Source organism: Rhodnius prolixus, unplaced genomic scaffold, assembly GCF_049639745.1.
Source record: "Rhodnius prolixus isolate KJV_2025 unplaced genomic scaffold, Rpr scaffold_12, whole genome shotgun sequence".
Classification (NCBI taxonomy): Eukaryota; Metazoa; Arthropoda; class Insecta; order Hemiptera; family Reduviidae; genus Rhodnius; species Rhodnius prolixus.
Window position 1 is genome coordinate 3,585,397 of NW_027411635.1, and position 9,494 is coordinate 3,594,890.

General features: G+C 34.3%; 1 long non-coding RNA gene across 1 annotated transcript; it reads left to right on the top strand.

The window, feature by feature from the left end:
* Positions 1-3,132: 3,132 nt before the first annotated feature.
* Positions 3,133-9,227, top strand: LOC141461767 (uncharacterized). Its single transcript, XR_012463025.1, has 3 exons — positions 3,133-3,288; positions 4,239-4,373; positions 7,630-9,227. It is a non-coding gene; the product is annotated as an uncharacterized lncRNA (long non-coding RNA).
* Positions 9,228-9,494: the final 267 nt, after the last annotated feature.

Here is a 9,494-nt window from a genome sequence, read left to right on the forward strand (position 1 = left end):
TTGTAATTCTTAGGTTAATTTGAAAAATTCAAAAAACAGAAAAAGACCCTTTCCTTGGAATTTTGTTCTAATGATATGGATTTTAACTTGTACCCCACACCCCCTATAGGAAATTTCGAGATCTTTATAAAAATAGAAAACAGGTGGGGCGACCGATGTTACAGATGCTTTTAACCTTAAAGGAGATACCCATTTTTGACAGTTGGTAATTCAAAACGCCAAAGTCAATATGGCCGCGGTTAAGTTCACAAAGAAAACAAAGATGTTGCTCAACCAAATTTTTAATTACCCATTAAATCCAGCTCCAATTTCATTATTATTATTCATTACTCCCAATCAGAGCTTAGCAATTGGTGAATCAAAACCTTCGACTACAGGCCAACAAGTGCATTACTAGCCGACTGCAGGCCAACAAATACAATAAATTACTAGCCTAAGCTCAAAAACTAGCTAGTATTATAAATTTTGGACTTGGATTTATCGTTTTTTTAAAGCTAGCGTTCACACCAAAATCCATGCACATATTGTCCCATTTTCTAAAAATCACTTTTTCGAACTTTGGGGGACCTCCAAACGGATTTTTTCAGTAAGGTATCCGATTTCAGAAACTTTGACATCGCATTTTGACAATAAGAAAGCTCTTCAATATTCTAGCCGAGCGAATTTGCGTTAATGACCTAAGTACACCTTTTTATTATTATTATTAAATCCTTTTACAAACTGAACGAGCATTCCAATACATTTTCACGAATGCTCGGAGTGTAGGAAAAATTAGGGAGCCTTTTTGTCTCATGTTTTTGGGTTAGATCTTACACTATATTCGCTCGTTTAGTGTAAACGCTCCTAAACGTTCCGTTCTGATGGTAGCAAACTAGATTGAAAGCAATTATTCTGTAATGATTGATTATCTTTTAATGTTATGTACATTTTCCAGATTTGCAAATAATTCTACAGCATTTCAAAAACCAAAATACAAGAAATAACGTCTTTATTATGGTCATCATTTGTTTCAAGTAAGAATAAAAAACGAAATTTGGTTCGGTAAGTTTGTTTTTGTTACAATTTCTCTAAATTAATTTGTTATCAGGTTATTCGATTGAAGATTTGGATCAGCGAAAAACATTTACAGTCAGAACAAAAAGTATTGGGACAGTGGAATAAATGTTATAAAAAGAACCGTATAACCTTTTTTTTATTATTAATGTTATTATAACAAATAAATATATGTTTATAAATTAGTTTTAAAGTAGATTATGAATAAGAAAACGCATATAATTTTTTTAACAAGTGGTAACAAAAAGTATTGGGACACCCTAATTTTCAGTATGTCCTTTAGAGATCAATACTTAGTCGGGTATCCTTTTGATTGAATAACACTGCTAAGTCGTCTTGGCATTGAATCGACTAATTTTTTTGTGATTGAGCTGTCAATTCTGTCCCATTCTTCCAGCAAGGCATTTTTTAAATCATTTTTATTATGTATTTGTCGCTTCCGTATTTGTCTCTCGATATGATCCCATAAATGTTCTATTGGGTTCAAGTCAGGAGATTGGGGAGGAGTTTCGAGGCATTTTGGGGTGTTGTAAAGCAGCCACAGTCTTGAATTTAATGCTTTATGTTTAGGATCGTTATCTTGTCTTTAATCCCCAATTTCTCTACTGATCAGCCTAAATTTTCTTTTAAGATATTTATATACACTCTACTGTCCATAATACCATTAATAATGACCAATTTTCCGACCCCAGCTGAGCTCATACACCCCCAAACAAGTATAGAGCCCTCCTCCATGCTTAACAGTGGGTATTAAATTCTTTGGTAAAAACTCCTGATTCTTTTTTCTCCAAACTTTTCCTTTGCCATCCGATCCAAAAATATTGAATTTGCTTTCATCAGTAAACAGGACCCCCTATTCCAGAACTCCTCCCCTTTATTTTGGTTGTCTACGGCAAATTCTAGCCTTATTTTTTTATTTTTTTCACTTACCCAGAATTTCTTCCTTGGAACCCGACCATTATACCCACTCTTATGAAGCACATTTCGAATTGTACTCACTGACACACTTATTCCACTGAACTGTTCTAATTCACTCACCATTTGTGAAGCACTAATTCGAGGATTTTCAGCAACCTTTTTAGTTATTTTCCTCTTGACTCTGTCTGTTATGAGAGATGGACGTCCACTCCTGGGCCGGTTTTTAACAGTTTTCAGCGCTCCAAATCTTTCAATGACGTTCCAAACAGTCATTCTTGGAATTCCTACTATTTGACTAATATTCCGAATGGACTTGTACTGATTGTGGAGCCTAATAATAACATTCCTTTCTGCTTCGGTAGTCTCTCGATTTTTCCTACCCATTTTAAAAAGTTTTACACGACTGAACAGCAGAAAAATCAAATAAGTACTGAAGGGCATAGACCAAGGAATAGAGAAAAGGGATTAAAAGTTAGACTCTGATAAGGATAAACAGAGATTATGATGAAATGGCCAAAGGTTTCTCAGTGTCCCAATACTTTTTGTTCTCTGATTATTTATCTTTTCTAAGGAAACCTTTACCTAAAATTAGAATCAAACAATTTTCGATGATAATAGTAATTATTAGATGTCAAATAATAGTATGTATGTAGTTTTAACAGTGAAATTTTAATTCACAGGTAAATATAACGTAATTTCAACATTTTTGAGCTGTGTCCCAATACTTTTTGTTCTGACTGTATTTCGTTCTAAACTGTTGAAGTAGTTATGAAAGAAGATTCTGACTCAATCTTTGCTTTCGAAGATTTTGTATTTTGTTTAATAACTCTCTTAATCTTTTAAGTTGAATTATTAATCAAAGATCCATTGCTTATAAGTCATAATTATCTAAATTACTTTTGTATTGTTTGTAAAGCTATCTTACCTTCATTTCGCATAAGCTTTCGAAAATGTTTAAGTTCAAAAAACATTTTTTACTTAATTATGCATGCACCTTGGTACATTTAAACAAGTATAATTTAAATACACACCAAAATATTTTAGAATTATCAGAATTTGTTTAATTCTCAATTTATACGAGTATTAAATGCATTATATTTATTTTCGTGCTAAAATCTGTTGTCAATAACCGTCTAGTTTGGGACTTTAACCTCTTTCGGTAGAGGGGATTTCTCGCAAGATATTATGTGCAACTCTTCCACTTTAGTTATGTTTTAAGTTGTCTTTAGGTGATGGTGTACATTTTGGAAAATCAGAAGTAGTTTTAAAAGAAGATTCCTGACTCAATCTTTTAAAAAATACAAAAATTGTGCTTTGGTAAGTTTATTTTTGTTACAATCTATCTAAATTAGTTTTTCTTTATTAGGTTATTTGATTGGAGATTCGGAACTGTTAAAACTAATCATTTCTTATTTATTTCATTCTAAACTGTTTAAATCATAAATCCATAAAAATATTTTCTTTTCAAGACGAACTTTTTCCGGGAACACCGTGTTGAACTAAGAACCAATAAAATGCATTAATAATTAGATAGTTTTATTAAAAACGTAAGTTAAGACTACAAAGATGCAAAAGGAAGTCAAATTGAACATAAATATTTAGGGTCTATTGTCTTTAAGAGCAGTGATTCATTTTCTATTAAAATCTTATGTGCTATCGAATGGTATATTTAGCCAACTCTAAAATCTGTGGTAAAAATAATATGAGAAAGCGGATTGATTATTATATTTTAATAAATCTTTTAAACAGAAAACTTCAGAAAATATCTCAAATCAGCTGTTGTACTTTAAGCTTCTTTAAAGTAACAAAACAAGCGGATTAACTGTACTTTTTAAAGTAAGTACAAAATCCTCGTGAGAATAAGTTATTTTTGTTGGTTTAGATATTATTTTTCAAACTAAATGTCTACCAATTATTTGTTCTTCGCATTTTCTACTAAACGGATTTCTCTTTCTAAACTCATTACAATTTTAGTTCTGTATTTTTTAGTTTTTGTTTTGCGAGATTGTGTTTTTTGCTTTTCTCGAATCACGAGCCCTTTCAGATATTTTTACTACCCTTGGTTTTCTTAAGTGAACATTGCTGGAGTTAATTGCTGCTAGCCTAAAATATTGTGGTGCCATTTATGTCAGTTTATAAGTAAAGATTTAAAACGAACTTCAAGAACCGGTATCCCATTTCAGTGTAGTTTAGTGATTGAAGTTCTCTGCATTTTCATTTTTCTGTAATGATTAACAATAATAAAATATCTTGTTAAATATTTGCAGGCCTTAAATTACAAGAGGTAGGATGATGTTCAGCAATTGCAAGAGAATGCCTGCAATGAAATAACCTTTTTATTGATGCTCTACGTTTCCGGGTCTACAATTGGTGCCCATTATCAGGAGAAATCTAAGATGCAGGTACATTTGAAGCGCTAATTTATTTATTTTCTAATTTCTTACACCATTTTTCCCGCTCTATTACTATTTTCACTTTGAATCACATTCATTCTATTTACCTAAATATCTACACAGTATTTACAATTTTGCAATAGAACTTAAGTCTTTTAACAATAATCTCCTGCATTTAGTTATCTATGTGTGGTTATCCAGCTTGTAGGCCTTTTTTTCTACCTAGGAGCTTCTTAGACAGTGTTTTCTGTAACGAGAGAACACCGTCCTGTATCTATGAATGCTCTCCATGGTAACTGATTTCCCCCGTTTTATTTCTTATCCTAATCCATTTTTAGTAATTGGTTGTTCTAAAAGTATCCCTTGATTTCTTTAATTTCTTCTTCCATTATTCTTACGTTTCCTTTAAATTCAGCAATTAAAGGCAGCATCTTAGTTTTTACTATAGTTGATCTTTAACCCTACTTTTTCTACTTAACAAATTAGATTCTTTGTCATTTCTATTGACTCTTCTAAATCTTTACCAATAAACGCTACATCGTCTTCTACCATTCACCATTTTAATTCTCAGTCCCTTGCCATCTTATTCTAAGTGATTAAACCCTTTCTAAAGATGGCAGCTAAAGGAAATGTCACCTCTTGTCACAGAGGCCTTCTTTCTTCTTTAATTTCTTGAAATACCTACTCACTTTAAATTAATCATTTTGAATTAGAAATAAATCTTTGCATATTTAACCCTCAACTGGGTATCGTCAGGTCAAATTTGACCCGCTCCTTTTTCTTTTGTGTGGCATTTTGTAGGAATTAACTATAAACAGCTCCTCTTCTCTGAATTCTCCTCTTTCATCCTCACTAACAGTCGATCATACAAATCAGTCGTACTTCGAGCAGAGTAAGTAACTAAAATATAGGTTTTAGGTCAAATTTGACCCGACAATACCACTTACGTTATAACTTTTTTTCTTAATAGTTTTTTATGTTTTGGGAGTTTGTTTTCTGTTTTAATATTAAATATTATATAGTAAATATTACATAATATTTAATATTATTGCTGATAACTGGTTCTGTTCAGTTAAGCTGTTCCATGAACTAGGAAAGCCAAATTTGTCTTACTCGGGGACATTACGAAAAAAATAAAAAAGAAAACCCCTCTTATATAATTCCAAATAAAAAAAACTACCGTCGGAACTTCATTGTTTGTTTTTACTGGCAACAAAACGGTGGGTATCTTTAGTACCATAACAAAACAAGTATGTTGTACTCGCATTATGATAATAAATGATAATTCTGTACTTGCAGAATTATAGGAAAAACCATTTTGTTTTCTTTAGGACTTTTCTTGGAATGAACATCTAACTTTAAGAAAATAACGTTTTTCAGTAAATATTATTTTTGGTTTTTCTTTTTTTCGTAACGTAAAAAAAATGGCAACTTTTGCATTTTTTTTAAACTTGTTTTTGTTTTTCTTAATCTTTATGAAACAGATTTAACAAAATATTCATCATTTTCGTTTGCTAACTAAATTTTCAAATAAAAACTAAATCGACTTTAATTATAACAATGACCTTTTAAAAGTAATGTGCATTTAAAGTTTCGGGTCAAAGCTAACCCGACGATACCAGTTGAAGTTCAGATTTTGAGGATACCAAGTTAGGTTAATTTGTTAATAGTAAGATACATTCTGTACTGTTCAGAGATTCTTTATTAAAGCCAGTTGCCTCGAACTGCAGTCTTTTCAACTTTTCTGTTAATAACTGTTATAAATAATTTATACAAAGATGATAATAAGTTTATTGGTCGATAGTTGCGAATGTCCAATCTGTGTCCTCCTTTTTTATATAATAGTACCAATTTTTATTTTTAACCACTCCTCAACAGTAATCGTATTTATTGGTTATTAAATAATTCAAACAATACTATTATCTTTGTTGTCCAGATTTGATCTCTTTGTTTTGTATCTGCCCATTGCCGGTGCTTTTACGTTTTTATAAGTTATTCGCATATTTTCATTGTTCTTCTATTTTTGATTCTAAACATCTACCTTTCAGATTATATTTTGTTTTTCCAATTTTCCCCTATTCACCTTCAATTTGTACTAAATTTTTTTCTTCATGAAAAATATCCGAATTTTCTCGATAAAAAGTTACAAAGAAAAGTTAATAAGCATTATTTAGAAGTTTAAAATATTACACTACTTTAAAGAAAACCGATTACGAGGTGTGGCTATTAAATAACGAGACTATTGCTGTAAAACATTTTATTTTAAATTTATACATATTTAGTTATTATCACCTTCAATATCACCTACAACGCTCCAAGCGAATTTACCATGGTTCGAAACCGTGCTGGAAGTCTTTTTCTGTGAGCTCCTGCATGACGCGTGCCGCTTTTTCTTTCACAGCTTGAACGGACTGAAATCCGTGTTCCTTTTAATGCAGATTTGACTTTGGTGAACAGATAAAAGTCACATGGGGGCCAGGTTAGGCGAATAAGGCGGATGGCCTAAATTAACTGGGATGTTGTACTTGGCTAGAAACGTCTTGACATGACAATGCAGTGTGAGCTGTGCGCGTTGTCTTGGATGGAGAACCCCGTGACTTGTTCTTCCACAAATCGGGTCGTTTTTTTTCCTTACTCTTTCACGGAGTTGAGCAAGCACCTCACGGTAGTAATGTTGATTAATTATAATCGATATTTTCATCCGTTTTGGACTTGGAAGGGTGACCCGGGCGGTCATCATCTCCGACGTCTTCTCGGCCATCTTGGTAACCCTTGAACCACTCAAAAACTTCCGCACGTGATAAACATTCATCGCCATAAACTTCTTTTAATAAAAGATAAGTTTCAGTAGCGGTTTTACCAAGTATCATGTGAAATTTCACGACAATTCGTTGCTCTACTACAATGTGTAGTATATCATGTTTTCGGCAAAACGAAACTAACACCTCTTACACAAACGGTCGGTTCCGGTCAGACAGATTTCTCTACAAACACGTGTGAGACGCTGCAATCGAAAGAGAAGGCTTTACGCTGCACAGCTACCGGTCGTTAGTATTTGGCGCATGCATAGTTCTTCTGTAGCAGCATCAGTCTCGTTATTTAATAGCCACACCTCGTATAGTTTAGTAGAAATGATAAAGAAAGTTTGATTAAAATATAATTTAAAATAAGAATAGTGAGTCATGTGGGTGATTCATTTTAGTTATAACAATTCATTTAAGTCACCTAGAACTTTTCACTAATCTTGGTTTGTATATGTTTACAGGAATTCCGGAAGTGTTAATGTTCCGGCAGTGATTGAACGTGGAAATAATTGTTTTACTATTCATTTTATAGTTAAAGAAATTGAATTCTTTTGACAGTGCGCGTGAATAAAAATATTAAGAATGAGTGTTTTCAAAATTACGAATTCAAAAATAAGAAATAGTTCTTTGTAATAGTGATTAGCGTTACACGTATATAGTTTAAACTGTGCCGATTGTCTAATGAGGAGAAGATTTACTAGTGGGCATGTGGACTACAATAGAAGCCGAGATTGGTGTGCACATCCTCCAGCTAACACAGGCAGGTTTTGAGGAATGTAGTGGTTATATAATAATTCCAACTTATTCAGTTAGTATAAATTTTAAATTCACCTGATATCTTTCCTTGGCTCTGACAAATATTGATTGAATAATTTGATTCATTCGACTCGTCTAACCAGTAAGGTCTTGCAAAGCAATTAGTTTATTTAGTGTCATCACGCGATGTTTTTATTCATTTAAGGCGCGGCACAACATCTCGAAGTCGTGGGCGTCCGAAGCCCTTTTGTTTTCAGTTAACTGCCTATAGACCAGCAGTGGGCAAACTTTTACTGCAAAGGGCCGCGAAAGGTTATTGGTTTATTACCGAGGGCTACGGCCCTACAAGGACCTGGGCCTCCTCCACTATTTTTTGCTATTCGGCTTTGTCATAGGCGTACCTCCGCCATCTTCTAACACCCATTCCTCTCCAGACTTCCTCCACACCATCTAACCATCTCATACGAGGCCTCTCTCTGCTACGGCTTCCTCCTGGTTTTCCCTCCACATAAGTTTCCTTGGAATCCTATTTTCTGGCACATTCTTTCGTCATGTCCAAGCCAACTTAACTGGTTCTCTCTTACAAAAGATACCAGATCTGGTTCCCCGAAACTCTGCCGAAGCTCTTCATTTGGTCTAATTCTCCAGCGCCCATTTACGCAGACAGGCCCAAACATTCGTCGGAGTACTTTTCTTTCCCATATATTGAGAAGTTTTTCCGGTAGCTTTTGTAAGTTACCCAACCATACGTAACCACAGGCCGAATGATTGTTTTGTATTTAAGGACCTTAGCTCTGCTTATCAAACTCCTTATTACCGAGGGCTATATTACTTATTTTAATGATTTAATCTATATTTATTTCGGGTCCTTACTTTTACCGAAACCAAAACACTTTCAGCACTGGGACGCCTCCGTGTAGTCCCACTCTGAACCTACCCTCCGAGATCAACTTCGCGCGCACTTCCGGGCTAACCTCCAACAATACCCTGCTCTATGGGTACATCATATATGATCACCCATGGGGCCTTCTTTTTAACCTCCTCCACCCTATAACCTTACTACTTCAACTCTTTATCCGCCTTCATAACCTTTCCTTCCTCTTCGGCGCTACAATCGTAAAAGGACCAATGCCTCCTCAATCAAGGCTCTCCACTGAGCTCTATCAAGGGCTTTCAGTCTCGCACCTTCGCACACCCATTTTCCTCAAATCTCCCTCGACGTCATCAAGCCGACTCATTCTTGGCGTACCTCTTATTCTGACGCCTCCGGGCCTTCCATATAATAGGCATTTAGGGATTTGGTTATCCACCATCTTCTCCACATGTCCTAATTAACTTAGTCTTCCTTTGTTAATACATTGAACGATGTCTGCTTTTCCATAAAGAGTTAGCAGTTCTAAGTTAGTGCGGATTCTCCATCTTCCTCCCTCGTTCGCAGGACCAGGACCACCTTCACCTGCTTCTATCATAAAACCCTGAATCTCTCAGCCCTTCTGGACTGGATCGATCTCCCTGATCAAGGTCTTCTTAACTTCCGCTTCCGGCACTTTCTTTCCATTAAGAAACTGCC